Raw genomic sequence first — 14304 nt, 5'->3', positions numbered from 1 at the left:
ATGCTGTTGGATGTTGTAGGATGCTGTTGGATGCTGTTGGATGCTGTAGGAAGCTGTGGGATGCTGTTGGATGCTGTGGGGTGCTGTGGGGTGCTGTGGGAGGCTGTGGGGTGCTGTGGGGTGCTGTGGGGTGCTGTGGGGTGCTGTGGGAGGCTGTGGGGTGCTGTGGGAGGCTGTGGGGTGCCACATGTGTGGGCACAGAGCTGGGCTTTGCTAAGGCACCCACCTGGAGCACCGGTGACCCACCCCACCACCACCCACAGCACTGCCTCCTCCTCCTCCTCTTCCTCCTCCTCTTCCCCCACCCCAGAAGGGCCAAGAGTCACACAGGACATTGTCCCCATAGTGTCCCCATCCCACACTTGGTGAGGACACAGGGCCCTGTGATGCCTGCCTTTGCTGGTGCAATGGTGTTTGTTCACTAATTAGCACAATCTGGCAACCCACACCGTTCTCCCAGTCATTAATTATTATTAATTATTTGTTATGCAAATAGGGCTGAGGAGCACAGCGCTGAAGACAGCACAAACACAAACAGTCCCAGGCCTGGGTGGGCAAGGTGGGAGGGCCTGGAGCCACCCATGCTCTGAGTGCTGGCCCCTGCCTGGGGTCCCCTGGGAGCTGGGGACATGCTGGTGGCATCAATGGCAATTGGAGTTGCAGGGGTGGTGCTGGAGAGGACTGCAGGGGTGGTGGATGTGGGCTGTAAGGGGGAAATGGTGCTTTTCAGGGTCCTGGGGGAGGAAGGTGATGACCCAAGGGTGGAGGGGGGTGTGTTGGTGATGGGAGGCTGAGGAAGGTGCTGCTGGCAGAGGTGGGAAAGGAAATCTCTGTGTTTTGTGGGTGCTGAGGATGTCCTGTCCCACTCCTTTCCCTGTGGTCCATCCCTAGGAATGGTGTCTGGGGAGAAGTTGGGATGTTTCACCAAAGCTGGTTCGATAAGTGGCAGTTTCCTGTCTCCACCCCCCAGCTGGATGGTGGATGGGGCTGGGACCCACCTGTGCATCCCTCCCAGTCCACTGCCTGGTGCTGGTGGGGCATTATTTTGGTGCTCCCCACCTTCCCCTTCCCCTCCATCTGGGGCTCTCTGCTCTGTCCATGTCTCCCTTCCCTTTGCATGCCTCTGATCTCACCATCCACCCCAAATGCAGCCCCCCATCACATCCCTGTGCCACAGAGCAATAGCTCCACTGGCACTGTGCCACAGGCACACAGCCTGGCAGCAGCAGGGCCCTGCCCAAGCCCTGCTTGAGCAATGGGGAAGGGAACTGAGAAAAAATGGAAATTAAAGAGAGGAAAGGATTAATAAGGATCCTGCTTCAACCACAATGGCTTTGTGTCAGGAGAGCTGATACCACACGCTGGCTAACGCTGCTCCTCAGAGGGTTTTGGGAAGCAGAGAGGTTTTGGCCATGCCCAGGTGCAGATCTGGAGTGCTGTGAGTGTGGTCTTGGTCCCTGCCCAGCCACTGATATTCCCTGGTGTCCTGCTGCTGTCCCCAGCCAAGTGCTGCACCATGAGGCCACCATTGGCATAAAGCAGAACCCTGGCAGAGTGGAGATTTGGGGAAAGACTTGTGTTCTCACAAGGCAGTGCCTGTCCTGCTGGGTGCTGCTGTGGCCTGGGACATGGGACAGCCTGGAATCTGGAGGGCTGCTGGCTCCTGCTGCACAGGGAATCACCCCACGGTCTGGTACAGTTCACCCTGACTACCCTGAGCACAGAACCACCTGTGTGTTTCTAACAACTCCCTCTTGGAGCACCAAGCTCCATGTGGATCACCTGTACATCCGTGTATGTCCCTGCACATCCCTCCCCAGCCCTGGTGTTATTTGCTTTTTGTGCTTCCTAGATCCCTCAGTCACTGCCCCATAAGGCTCCTTCCTGTGTTTCCTCCATCCCGGGGTATTTGCCCTTTAGAAGAACATTTCTTTAGAGGCATTCCCAGCAGGGATGGGAGAGAAGCAGCACTTTGCACAAGCTGTGCTCAGAGCTGCAGCGACGTCCCGACAAAGCTCTCCCATTATTCCTGTGCCTGATGTCCATGGGGAGCTCAGCCTCTTTTCTTCCTTCTCTGCTGCAGGAATCAGCTCTGGCTGCTGCCAGGGTTATCTCCATCCTCCAGCTTGCAGCACGCTCTGCTGGTTCCCCGTCCCTCCGAGGGCTGGGGCTCGACCCCGGCCGGGCAGCACGGGCTCCTGCAGCAGAGCACCAGGGCTTTATTCTCCCATCGCCAATAATGAACTCGGAGATAAAATCAGGAGAAAAACTGAGGACTTGTGGAAGTTCCCTGCCTGCCGCCTGGGCACTCGTGCGTGCCCTCTGCCCCATCCCGATGCCAAGCCGGAGCCGGGGGCTGCAGGGAGGGCTGGAGCCAGATGCCTGTTTCTAATAAAGCTCGGCTCCCGCCGTGAGCCGCGCTCAGCCTCGCCCGCTCCAGATGATAACGGCGGGGAAGCCGCCGCCGGTCGGACCGCGCGGTACACGTGAAAAGCGGCTGAAGGTGAAAGGCTCTTGCATCTGTGCACTGCCCGTGATTTGTGGCGTGAGGATGCTCTGAGGAGCGTCGTGCCCCGGCCCTGTCCCCCGTGGGGGGCTCAGGGGGCTGCGGGGGTCCGAGGCGCGGGCGGAGGCCGGGGCGCTGCGTGGAGCGCAGCAGGAAGGAAGCGCTCGGCGAGGACACAGCCAGCACTGCGTGCACGTCCTTACATGTGTGCTATTTTCAGCTTGACGGGGAGCAGGCCAAGTTCTCCAACAGACTGAGTTGGGAGCTGAAATCCTCCTCTCCTCCTCCCCGCTGCCCAGCACCCACTGCCTGCAGGCACGGCGGGTCCGAGCGCGCCGCGGGCACCGCGCTCCGCTCCGCGCAGTCCGTGCTCCCATCCGGAGCGAGGGCACCCCGCTCCCTCTGCCAGTGGTGCCGCTGCCCCACATCGTAGCAAGGTCACAGGATCTGGCCCTGCTCAGGGACCAGCGGTGCAGTTTCTCCCTTCCCCACTTTGGGCTGGTCCAGACACCTCCACCAGCATCCTCCCAAACCCAACCCCATCATGAATCTTCAGCCTCACCTGCCTTTGGCTTCATCACACACCTGCTCCATCCTTGCTTTTTTCCTAAGCAGAAAATATCCCTCCTCCCATCCATCCTCCCCTTCCTAAATTCCCCCTTCCTCACCCCCATCACTGTGACCCCTCCAGAAATGCAGCCATGTCCTCGCCCTGTTTGAAATGCAGGAAAGAAACCCATGTGCAACTTACTGTCTCGGCACCCTGTAATCATTTTGTCAGCCAAAAAGCACTTTTGTCAAACCCCCACAGGCAAAATGGGAGGGGATGGATTGGGAAGAGGCACCTGACACCACTCCCTCCTTTTTTCCCTCCTTTACCCATCCGGGGTTTTGCTTTACGTGTGGGACAAGCATTGGGTTTTCCTCTCCTCTCCCTCTCCACGTGTTTCAACAACTGTGCAAAGAGAGCGAAAGGAATAAGGGAAATGTTGCAGGAGAGCAGCGAGGCTGGAGAAAATGTATTGCCAGAGGCTGGGTCTGCTCAACAAAGTGCAATTATGCAATGGGAGGAGAAAGCTGTTTGGGCCCGGAGAGGGGTTTCCAACCAGGACTAATGGAGCCCCAGGCCTGGTCACCTGGGATGGCCCCAAAATGTTCAGGTGCTGGTGGGGCATTAAATGGCTCCTTCTGTCCAGCACATGAGCTGCTCTGAGGGGTTTTACAGTGGGAGGTCAATGACATCGGTTTGCTCCATCCTCAAAACAACAAACTCAGTGGCAGTGGCTGCCTGGCCCAATCCTGGGAGCCCAAACCTTTCTCCAGGGCCAAGCCCCTAAAGGAGACAGGGTTGTCCTTGATGTCGTCTCTCCCACTGCAGCTTCAGGAGGGGCGTCCCTTTCTCAGCCCCTTCATCTTCTCTGGTGAGAGTCTGGGGTCACAGCAGCAGCTGACAACAGCCCTTTCCTCCAGGAAAAGGGTGGAGGCAGTTGGAGTCAGCGTTTCATACGGCCTTGAGGACAGATGGGCTTCCCAGGGCCAGGCAGGCAGTGTGGGGGGGACAGGCTCTACTCCAAGTATGGGGACCTCTGATTTGGGTTCTGCAGCCTGGGAATGTGGCTCTCCTTCTCTTCCCTGCTTTTCTTTTGGCTGGCACTTGCCCGAGCACAGGGGCGAGCTGCCTTTGCCAGCCTGTGTCACATGAGCACCACGGGGAGTTTGCACAGAGCTGATCCCCTCTCCCTAACCTTTCCACTAATGAGGAGGCAAATTCCTGGGATGGCTGAAGCGCTGGAAGGTCAGAGCCATCACAGCCTGGCAGCCCCATGGCTCTGCCCATCGACCCATCCTCCTTTCCCACATCCTTAGTGGTTTGGGGTGTAAAGAGGAGCTGGGAACGGGATGCTCCAAGGAAATCTCATGTCCAGGATGGCACCATTGACTGGAAAAACGACGCACCACAAAGCAAAGTCAGGCCCTGCCTAACGAACAGGCGGTCATTAACTCTGGCTGAAGTGTTTCCAGGTCTCCAACACAGAAAAAAAAAAAATCCCCAGAACCCACTTGCAAATGCTGCTCATCTAATTAGGGTACCAGGAAAGGCTCATCCATCCTTATGTGTCCAGCATGTCCTCAAACACGCACGTGAAATCCGGGCCATCAAACACTCGGAGCCGGCGTCGCAGCGAGACGCTCCCGTCCGGAGACATGTCTTTAAATCATCCCCGAGCTCTGGGAAAACTGCAGACAGCTCCAGAGCGGAAAATGAAAAGGCAAAACGTTGCTCCTGGAGCTCTTGCCCTGAATTATTTGCTCAGCCTTAATAATAAGTTACGCACAAGCCAGACTGAAGCTGCTCAGATGGTTTTATGGGGAGAACCAGCCCGGTGGATGCTGAGGAGCAGTGCCTGGGGCCTTGGTCCTCCAGCACCTTTGGGAATTGATGTGCTCTGGGAAGACAGGCTGGGAAAAGAGGGGGAAAATTCCTGCTTTAATGGGCTTTTGTGCAGTATGCAGGTGTGGGAACTGGGATTGAAGCTTTTCATTGATTGTCCTGGAGCTGGAGGGGACAGCGGTGGTGGAGATGATGTTGCTCTATCTCCGCTGGCCCTGTTGCTCCCATGGGTGAATAACTGGCAGGTACCAGCAGGGAAAACTCTGGGCTGTTTCCCTGCCTTATTCTAGGCTAGTTTGACTAAATTTGGCTCATTTAGGATGAATCACTCTAGCACTGCTGGTTGTGACCTGCTGGCCACTGTGCTTGCTGAGCTTCTACAATTTCTCTTTTATTGGTGAAAATGAGAAGTTGCTTTTTCTGCCCTTTTCTCTGGGATCACAGATTGCAAATAATGATTGCCTTAAACACAGGCTATTTCTCAGCTTGCTGGGGATGGGATTGCTGGGTGTTCAGTGCCGGTGGCACCAGGAGCCAGACCAGCTCTGTGTTAACATGGTCCAACAAGCATCTTAATTTTACTCTCTGTAATTTAACTCTCCTTTATTTAACTCTCCCCTTTCTCAACTTCATCTTTTCTAATGGAGCAGAGTGGATGAGGTCTTGCCACGAGCCATGTGTTGCATCCTGCACACCAGGCTCTGGGTTGGTTTCCATGTGTTTCTCATGGAAAGGTGATGTCTGGGCTGGATCCTGCTCTGTTGAGTTGCAATGGATCCCATTTCCTCTTGTGCCTGATTCCACAGGATCACATGGAGCACAAGGAGCTGTTCACACTGAGTGCCTGTACCTTAACATATCTCCCTGGATTTATTGGTTTCTGTTTGCTGCTTTTTCTCCCTTTTCCTTTCCATGGGATTATTTATAGCCAGGCCAACGCTGCTCCCACCCTCCTCTCCCTCCGACGTCCCCAGGTGTTGCCTTGAGGAGGCAGGTACCTTGTTCCCAGTGAAAGATGCTGTCAAGGCTTAGCCCAAGGGCACAGGTATAAAACTTCCTGCAGGAACAATTTGCTGCAGGAATTGTGCTGAACCAGCCAAACTGGGTGGTTTCAGGGGATCAACCGGGACTGCGCTGATATGATCTCACCCGCTCATGTCCAGCCTGATCCCATTGCTTGTGTAACTCAAACATGTTTTGTAAGGAAAATCAAACCTCATGATCCTTCCCCCTATGGACTAAGCCAGGACCTGACTTTGGTGTTTCTGGCAATAGCAAAATACGAATTTTTCCCCACAGCTTCTTCTCTTTGTGACTCCCATAAGAGCCCTGAGGATTCTGCGATGCCAAGTCTTGTCCCTGAGACAGCAGCAGATCTGGGCACATGGTTAAAGGTGCAGATGAGATACTTGGGGACATGGATTAGTGGTGGCCATGGCAGTGCTGGGTTAACTGGGTGATCTTAGAGACCTTTACAACCCGAATGATTCTGTGTGGTGCAGAAAGGCAGGGAGGTCTCCAGGAACCCAAAGAGTGGCTCCACATTCGCCTTGGGTCTGTCAGGACCCAGCAACCTTTGCCCCAAATGGAAAATGTTCTTTTGGGGTAAAAAAACCCCAACAAAACACATGAAAAAAAAAATCAGTAGCTGTGATGCCATCTGTGTCTGCAGTGTGGCACAGCAGGGACAAGCTGTGCCCAGACTAGTGAGCACCTATGCCAGGGAGCTGAAAGAGGTGGCACGAGCCTTCCTCCTCATTTTCTCCCCCTGGGAGAGGAATGTCCTGTTTCTCTTGGGAACAACATATCTCCTTGGCATCTCTCTCTTTAGAAGCTTTGATTTCTTTTCCAGCTCTCTAACCTCAACAGCATGTCTTGGATATTTTTTCTCCCTCTGGTCCCCCTCCTGTTGATCCCAGGGGAAGGCTGGTTGGAAACCTCTCCAGCAGCCCAGGCAAGAGGCAATGGAGGGCTGGGGGCAGCAAGTTGCCAGTTCATTTGTTTTCCTCGATGGGGTTTCAAAAAAAAAAGTGATGGGCTGATGAGTTTGGAGTCTCAGGGGGGCAATTTCCCTGGCAGCATCCAAGTTGTGTCACCTCTCTGCTTGGCTCTGTGACGACAGTGTTGATTTGAATTCTTCCAACTTAAGACTGATTTAAATGATGGTGAAGTTGGGGGGTGGCGTGTGGGAGTAGAGCACTGAGCGCTATTCTTTTTCGGTTGTCATATGCCTCCATAAAGACTTCTTCTGCCTTGGGGATTTGCATAGATCCGTGGTCCAGATTGCACTGCAAAACCCACTGGTGGTCCTCAAAGCTATGGCAATGCTTCTGTGCTGGCTCCTGAGGCAGATGAAGCTGGGAAGTTTAGGTGTGTTTGCAAGTCTTCTGCCATCACTGTTCCTTTTTGCGTTTGGGGGATGCAGATGGGGCTTGGAGGGCAGCTGGGAGACCCCACTCCCCTCCTGACCAACAGCTTTCCCCCTCCTCTGCAGCCCCATGCCCTGGGGAACGTCTGGCTGCATCTCTATTCTATTCTATTCTATTCTATTCTATTCTATTCTATTCTATTCTATTCTATTCTATTCTATTCTATTCTATTCTATTCTATTCTATTCTATTCTATTCTATTCTATTCTATTCTATTCTATTCCTCCTCAGCATGTTCTGCTTCACTGAGCTCTCCCAGCCTTGCACTCCAAACCACTCTAATTTGATGGCAAGATGGTGAGGTCAGGAAAAAAAACCCAACATTCTCAATGTTTTTGTGAAAAATAGGTGTTTGGGTAATGACCTCATGGGGAGGGAGGCTGCAGAGTGAGCCAGTCTCCTACCAGTGAAACCGCAGGAGGCGAACGAGTGGGATTGTGCAAATGTCCCAGCCACAGGGAAAGCTTAATTCGGTGCTTGTAATAGCTGAGGACACGCACATCTGTAGGGAAGCAGGCTCCCTTCCTCGCGCTGCTCCCAGAAGGGCTTGTTTGTTTAATTTTATCTCGCCGAGAAAATTATAAAAGGAAAAAAAAAAAAAACAAAACCCATACAACCACCACTCTGTGGTTTTACTCAGCTGCAGCACAAAACCACCCCAGCGGAGCCTGGAGAGCGCCGGGAGCGAAGCCCTCGCCTGAGCCCAGGTATTTCCGTGGGGAAGAGGGGCAGCGAGGGGCCGTGCGACGGCGGCAGCCCCCGCGCTCTGCCAGGACCCCGCTGCCTGCTGGCACAGGGCCAGGCAGGATGGAGCCGGCTGTAGGAATCGTCAGAGCTGGAGAAATCCGCACATCGCACTCGCTAATCTGCCCTCCCACCTCCACCCCGTGCCGATAGACCCCACTGCCCAGGGCAGCGGTACCCTGGCAGGAGGGAGATATTTGCCCTTTGAGAGGCTGGAGGAGGATGGGGGTCTCGGGGCCCCCAGCACAACAGCCTGGCTTGCCGAGGTGTTACCAATGCACCTTCTGGCCCAGCAGAGTGGGCAAGGTCGGATTTTGGGGCAGAAAGTTGAGATCTTTGTGGTGGTTGGCGCTCTGCAAGCTGCCATGTAAACCCCGCCACAGAGATGGCTGGTGCGGCTGGATAACGTGGGAGCGCCTGTGCTCTGGTTTCTGCTCATTTTCCTCGCTGTCATTAGTTTAAATTTCCGAGGGAGCCTGGGCTTGGCATCAGACGCTGACATCCTTTAATTTAACAAATGTAAAGACGGGACCGTTTCCAAGTGGAGTGATTAGAGACGTCCCGCTCCGTCCCGCAGCCGCGGTGTCGGGCGCTGGCCGGGCCGTCGCCCCGCGCTGTCACCGCCACCCCGCTCCCCCCGCCGGCGGGGCTGCGGCTGAGACCTCCCACACTCGTCACACGGGTGTGACATCCCGTCATCGCCATCCCTGCCCGCTGCTCAGCGCTGCCATCCCCATCGTCACCATCCCTGCCCGCTGCTCTGCGCCGCCGGGAGCTGCCGATGGGCCCGGCTGGCGAGGAGCAACAGGGGGGCTGGATGCAGGAGTGCAGCTCGCCGAGGGGAGGGACGGGGCCGTGCCCCCCGTGCCACCCCCACAGCACCCCCTGAGATCCTGTCACCCCTTCGCCCTGGCAAGGGCCTTCTCCGCCTCCAGGTTTGCGTAGGAGGGCGCGTGTCCCCCTAAGCTGCTTAATGAGGGTTAAGAAGCTAACGGGCTTATTTCCAGCAATGGTTTCCACAGCTCTGCAGGTGTCCCTGGAAGCAGAGTGGCCCTGCTCCCACCCAGGAGCGTCCTGCTGGTGCTCCCACCAGCCAGCCTGTGCTGCCATGAGCTTGTCAGTGCTCAGCCAGCTGCCTGAATCAAGTCAGTGGCTGTTTTCAGGGTGTTTTAAGGCCCTGTGACAAAGACCCAGGCTGTGGTTTGGGTAGGGAAGGGGAGTAGGGGGGGGTGGAATCCCTATGGATACATCCCCCACCGCCCTGGTCCCTCTCTCTCTGCCTCCAGAGCATCTCTGCAGCATCCCTGGGCGGTCGCCTGGAGACGGCCGCTGCGGGTTGCCACAGCGACGGAGCCTTCGCTCAGCATCCCTCCAACTCCGCAGCCTTGGCCGAAGTTGGGCGAGAGGAAAATATCCCAGGGAAGGGACTCTGTCCTCCCCTGGTGTAGCAGCGCAGGGCTGGGGAAACTGAGGCACAGCTGGTGGATTTGGAGGCAGCTGTGAGGCGATGGAGAAGGGTTTGGAAGTTGTCTATGAGGTGTAATGGAGTAAAGAGTGGTGGAGGGCAGGGGGTGCCTGCAGTCTCTGGGGTGGGGGTCAGCACTTTGGGGGGCAGGTGCTGATGCAGCACCTCCACACGAGTTCCCAGCAGCAGCCATAGATTGTCACCATGGCAATGCCAACTTGCTCAGGTCGTCATCTGCCGTGACATCCAGCACATGCTGGGGTGGGCTGAAGGGGTGTGCACACCATGGGGGTCTCAGCCACTCAGAACCCAGACAAAAACCTGGGGTCCCCAGCACAGGATGGGGAGACTGGCCATAAAACCATCAGGGTCCCTCAGGGATGGGGCTCCACAGGGTGACAGAGTGGCACAGACTGGTGCCTGGCCCTGGGGACTCTCTGCAGTGAGTGAGAGGAAGGTGAGACCCTTTGGGGTGACCGTGCAGTGGTGGCCCCCACCAGCCCCACCACGGAGGGCTCCCCCCCAAACCAAACCTATAATTGAAGGCGATGTCCATGGAGGGAGAGGAGAGGTTACATAACTTCAGCATTTGGAAAATTCTTTCTGCTCCCTTATCGGCTTTATAAATATCTTGACCTGGGGCCAGGCCAGCCAGGGGGGAAGGTGGTGACAAGGGCTGCTGCCAGTCCCCACACTCAGGCCTCTCCAGCCACCGTGCCTCAGTTTCCCCACCTCTATGGACAAAAGCATCCCTGCTTCTCCCGCTGCTGTGCTGAGGGGAGAGCTCCTTGATGCCTGTGGGAGCAGAGAGTCTTTTTCCCCTTCAACAGAAAATGAGGGGGATTTTTTCCTCTCCTGAAATAGGCTTGAGGGTGGTTTTGTGTTGCAGACCTCCTTAAGTGGCAAGACCAAAGAAGGTCCTGCCTGGTTACTTACTGCCTTGCCCTAATCTGGTAACGCATCCCCCAGGTTTGAATTTGTTGCATCCTTCTTGCTGGTCTTTGATGTCCTAAAAGTCCCTGGGTGGGGGTCATGCAGTGCCTTATCCACTGTGTTTTCCCAGCAGGATGCTGGGGGTGGGTGCCCGCCCTGTTCCCCCTGCTCCACACAGCCCTCCTGACCCCCTGCCACGGCACAGCCGAGCCAGGGGACAGTGGGATGCTGGTGCATGGCTGCTGACCACTGCAGGAGCTCCAGGCTTTGAGGGGGGGCTGGAGCAGGTCCCCTGCTCACGTGCACTCTCATTTTTGCCACTTGCAGAGCTCTGTGCCCGCGGGGATGTCGGAGGGCGGCCGGGGCCGTGTCGATAGGAGCGCGCGCGGCACACACGGCCAAGGGCAGCGTTGTGTAACTCTCCGAGAGGCTCTTCACCAGGGGCATGTCACCCTTCCCAATGCCACCAGACTTGTCATCCTCCCCAGTGCTACCAGGCTTGGCCTCTGCCCCAGCCACGGGGTCCTTTTGCTCTGTGCCCTCCCATTGCCATCAGGGCCACCCAGCCATGCCAGAATGCTGTGTGATGTCTGTTTTTACTGCTCAAGGGATGCTGGTGGGCAGGACCAGGACCCCAGGGGTTCCACAGGTTGTTGTGGGTGGCAGCAGCATGACACCACTGTTACCTCCCCAAATCTTCCTGTGACAGCATTTTGGGTTTTCCTGCTGGTGCCCTTCTCCTTGTCAGCCCATGTGTGCACACAGCAGTGCCCGGGCTCGCCAACGCCGGGCTTTGCACTCGCCTTGTTCATTGTAGGGTTGCACAAGGACACACGTGGGGGTTGTTATTTTAGGGCTGGCCAAAAAAAAATAGGGATCCCTTTATTGCTGTTGTGATCTGCTGTGTGTGCCTGAGCGAGCCACACACCAGTGACCTGCTCTGTGCAAAGGAGCAGAGGGGGAACACGGGCAGATGTGTGCCAAACCTTGATGGTTTAAATATGACCTTTTAAATGCCTTCAATGCCCAGATCTCTGCCATAGGCTCTGTGTCTGCTGGACCCCTTAACAACAGAACCTGAGGCTGGGGCCCAGAAATAATGAATCATTTTAGGGATGTCTGTCTGGTTCCTTCATGGCCACCTCAATTTGAACAGGGCTCTCCAAGCAAGGTGGGTGGCCTGGGAGGAACAATGGGAGCCCTGGGTGGTGGCAATGGGTGCCCTAGGATGTGGCAGTGGAGTGTCCCACAGCACGTCACCCCCAGGCTGTGGGCTGCCAACATCAGTGGATGCTGACGTCGGGCAGAGATTTGACTTCTTGCTGTCAGGGCCAGGCTGAGAGGGCACCCATGGCTGGTCCCCGTGGGCAGCGAATGAGGGAGGATTAATTGAGTCTCTGATCTCTGACGGCGAGAGGGGACGAGAGCAGTGACCCCCCCAGCGTTACGCAACGCCTGTGCTAAATCTTCATGCAGCAGATAAAGACGGTCCCCAAAATACCCTGCCCTGCCTTTGGTGCCCTTCAGCTGCTTGGGTTTGGGGTCACGCCTGAAGTTTGGGCCTGTCCACCATCTCCAGTGACAGCAAAGAAGCGTTGAAAAGGCAGAAACATAGGGACAGAAACCTGTTACCCCCTGGGAAGACAATTTCCTCCCAACAGGCTTTGCCTGAGGAATGAGAGCTTTAAAGGGAGCCCTTACAGGATTCCGAAGACACTGAAACTCATGAAGTGCTGTGGGCAGAGCCATGAGCTGGAGGGAAAGTAAGAGCTGCAAAAACAGTGCAAGGGCCTTTTTTTTCTTGAAGATGCTGGACAGCATCACGAGTGTGCTAGGGGAGCTGGACATCCCCAGCAGAAAAGGAGGGTGATTTTTCATCCTCTCCTGAGAAGATGGGGTTTGTGTCACCGCCATCATTAAACAGCAAGAACAAAGTGGTCTCGCCTTGGAATACCGACTGCCTGACACCATTGTCTGATCCACCAGCTTGAAATGTGTCTCATCCTTCTGGTTGGTCCTTCATTTCCCAAAAATCTCTGAAATCCCCTCCAAGCTGCTTCTCTTCCAACACCCCCGGGACCGCCAAGGCATCGTGGGCTCCCCACCACTGTCACACGGTGAACCCCCTCCCTTGGAAATGCCACTGAAGGTGCATATCCCCCTCGCTGGCGGTGGCTCCCCGGGGCCGCGGCCGAGGTGCCATCTCCTGTACATGTAGGGAAGAAGCGAGGCTGTAATCTGAGCTCGGGAGCAATTAGGCAGGACATCGGCAAAGTCCCCGCCGCCCGCCCGCTCCCTCGGCCGCCGGCACCGGGCTCAGCATCGGCGGCTCTCGCTGCGACCGCGGGGTAAGTAGAGCCAGGAGGGCGGCTCTCCCCGAGCCTGGCATGTCCTTCCTCTCCGTTTCCTTCCTCCTGGGGTTAACAGTCACGTTTAGGGCTCTGCTGACACCTTAGCCCAGGCAGTGCCAAAGAGCGCTGGAAACACAGCACTTCAGAAATTACAGCTTTACCCTGGCACTGCCATGGAGCCAGGAAAACTGCCTGGGATAGCGGGACACGGGCAGTGTTTCTCAGCGAGAGTTGAGCAGTTGTTAATGTTTTGATGGAGCAGGAACGATAGTGGGTTTAAGGTCCGAAAAAGCGTGGAGGGTGCTGATGAGCAGTTGATGGCTCAGCCTTGCTTACATCCCATCTCTCCTGGCTGGAAGGGATGTGTGTGTCCTGAGCTGGTTCTCGTGGTCATCCCGCTCCTTTCTGTGCAGATTCCATGCTGGAATGTCACTGCAGGGAGATGCCATCGCTCTCCCCACTCCCTGGCTCTGGCTGGCAGCTCCATGGCTCCCAACCTGCCTGTGTTTGTGCCTTCAGGATAAACATTTCCTGGGCGCGGGCTCTGCCCACACTCGCGATTTCCCTGGAGCAGGAGACACGGCTCCTGGAGTGGGGGGGTTGTGTCAGGTGAGAACAAGTGAAACCTGCCTTGGAAGTAATGGGATTTGGGAAAGAGGCCTCCACTGGAACCGGGCAAGCAGGATGCACAGGGTTAGTCTTGCTGAACAAGAATGAATGGATCCAGATCTGTCATCTCCTGCCTCTGACCCTGAGGTGTGAGAGGGCTCTTGAAATAATCCGTGCCTGTGATATCCCAGAGATGCTTCCAACCACTGGTGTTACCTTCAGGATAGGAAGCCCTCAGCACTGCAGCCCTCAGCTCGTTTCCATCTGGTTGATGACAAAATCCACTTGGAGACATTTGCCCTTCCTGCCTCGCTTTTCCCTTTCTTCCCACGGTGTTTTTTAGCAGCTGGATGCTCCCCCCTTGGTCAGGGCCAGGACTGGGGCAGGGGTGTTGCCTCTCCCCTGAGCCTCTTGGCATGTGCTGGATGGGAACCTGCCATTCCCAACGGATATCTGTGTCCCTGCAGAGGCCCTGGCTATGGCAGGCAGGAGCATGGCCGACCCATCCCAGCCCTGCTGTCATCTGCCTCAGCCCCATTCCTGGGAGGTTTGGGGCTGGAGCTGGAGCCCAGCATGGATTTGGGAGCATGCAGGAGGGATCAGGGCCATCTGATGGAGACACCACAAGGCCACTGACCCATCCAAGAACATCCTCTGGCCCACATGATCCAGGGATGGTTTTTTTGGGGAGGGAGGTGCCCACCTGGGCAGGACTTGCTTGGGCACTTGTACAATCCTCTGGAACCTTGGGCACGGCTGGGCTGGGTGGTGTTTCTGTTCGAAGCCCTGAACATCTCCCAGCCATGAGTCCCACCCAGGGGGGCTCCTCTTCACCCTCCAAAGACCCTGCTGACCCAGCCCCAGCCATCTCCATC

At 56.1% G+C, this 14304-nt stretch overlaps 1 protein-coding gene across 2 annotated transcripts in view; it reads left to right on the top strand.

Moving 5' to 3' along the window:
- LOC132335356 (ATP-sensitive inward rectifier potassium channel 12) overlaps positions 1-14304 on the top strand; it is a 34422-nt gene that overhangs the window by 8323 nt on the left and 11795 nt on the right. The window contains exon 1 of one of the 2 annotated variants that reach the window (XM_059861834.1): positions 12764-12817. The exons of the other annotated variant lie outside the window; for it this stretch is intronic. The gene's annotated coding sequence lies outside the window, so the exon portion shown is untranslated. Of the gene's footprint in view, positions 1-12763; positions 12818-14304 lie in introns of those variants that run through there. 2 annotated transcript variants of the gene reach the window in all.

This window comes from Haemorhous mexicanus, chromosome 17 (genome assembly GCF_027477595.1).
Source record: "Haemorhous mexicanus isolate bHaeMex1 chromosome 17, bHaeMex1.pri, whole genome shotgun sequence".
Taxonomy (NCBI): Eukaryota; Metazoa; Chordata; class Aves; order Passeriformes; family Fringillidae; genus Haemorhous; species Haemorhous mexicanus.
This window is presented reverse-complemented; position numbering and strand designations above follow the sequence as displayed.